The following is a 1,589-nucleotide window of genomic DNA, read 5'->3' as shown; positions in this document are numbered from 1 at the left end:
TAGTTCAGTTCTAGTTCAGTTCTAGTTCAGTTCTAGTTCAGTTCTAGTTCAGTTCTAGTTCAGTTCTAGTTCAGTTCTAGTTCAGTTATAGTTCAGTTCTAGTTCAGAACTAGTGCAGTTCCGTAAAAACGAAATGTTTGATGTAGTTTGTTTGTTTCTTTGCTAAAAAATAAAATTAATGTTTTTAGCACTTCCTTACCTGTGCCAGTGATTTTTCTTTAAGTTCATTGTAATCTGCTTGTATTTCCAGCACCCTTTGTTCACTTTCCTCCTCAGCAATTGCCAGTTTTTGTCGTAAAACATGTTTTTCTTGTTCCAATTTCTAAACGAAATAAAAGAGAAACAAAATAACAGTTTATTAAACAATTCTTTTTTATGTAGATATAAATTTGATTTATTTGTTTAAATTTTTAAATAATAAATATTATTACAAAAAATTTGTATTTAATAAATTAATAATGACTCAAGTGTCTGACTGCATAACGTCACCATTAATATTAACAAAATATATAAAAGAAATAAAACAAATATTTAAACACGTTTTCTTGTTCATTTATTAATTGTTTACAAATACACTAATAAAAAAGAAAATCATTTGTTTTTTTCCAACAATGAATATTTCCTTTCATTTGACATAAATTTTCGAAAATGTAATGTTTAATACCGTTAAACTAATTGTCAGTTTTAAAAGAGATTGTAATCGTTTGAGTATGTAAATTAAATCACGTTTTTTTATAGTAAAACGATTGTTAATCAGCTGTTACATTTTAACTGTAAAACAATTTTCAAAGAATGTTTTTCTTTTTTTATTTAATAGGGGATCTTTAAAGAAGTGTTATGAAAATCTCTTTTGTTTGTCATTAATTTGACGTGACAGACATTTCTAAACAAAAGATAATAATAAATTGTTAGTATTAAACCAATTTTATTAGTTTGTAAGAAAGGTTATTAAATTTATTGATATGTTCTTTTAAACTTGTTTAGATTTTCTTAAATTATCGATTCTATTGTTACAGAATGTTTATTAAAGTTAACAAGATCAGAAAAAGTGTTAGAAAGAGAGGAATGTAAAATATGTGGAATGCTATTAAAAAATTTAATGAATTTTTCTATTGTTGCAGTTTATGTCTAAAGATCTTTCACATTCTCTTCCTGTTGAGTTTAATGAGAATACAATTTCAAAAATTATAATTATTTAAAGATTAAGAATTAAATTTAAGAAGATTTAAGCCACAGATAGAAAGATTGATAGATAGATAGATAGATAGATAGATAGATAGATAGATAGATAGATAGATAGATGGATCTAGTTCTGTTCTGGTTCCAGTTATGTTCTAGATATCTTCTACTTCTGTTACAGTTCTGTTCTAGATCTGTTCTAGTTCTAGTTCTGTTCTAGTTCTGTTCTAGTTCTGTTCTAGTTCTGTTCTAGTTCTGTTCTAGTTCTGTTATAGTTCTGTTCTAATTCTGTTCTAGTTCTTTTTTAGTTCTGTTTTAGTTCTGTTCTAGTTATGTTCTAGTTCTGTTCTAGTTCTGTTCTAGTTCTGTTCTAGTTCTGTTCTAGTTCTGTTCTAGTTCTGTTCTAGTTC

General features: G+C 26.1%; 1 protein-coding gene across 1 annotated transcript in view; it reads left to right on the top strand.

Annotated features, from left to right (window-relative positions):
- LOC111677647 (bicaudal D-related protein homolog) overlaps window positions 1-1,589 on the top strand; it is a 17,502-nt gene that overhangs the window by 11,821 nt on the left and 4,092 nt on the right.

The sequence above is a fragment of the Lucilia cuprina genome, chromosome 5 (assembly GCF_022045245.1).
Source record: "Lucilia cuprina isolate Lc7/37 chromosome 5, ASM2204524v1, whole genome shotgun sequence".
Taxonomy (NCBI): Eukaryota; Metazoa; Arthropoda; class Insecta; order Diptera; family Calliphoridae; genus Lucilia; species Lucilia cuprina.
Note: the sequence above shows the minus strand (reverse complement) of the source record. Positions and strands in the feature narration are given on the sequence as shown.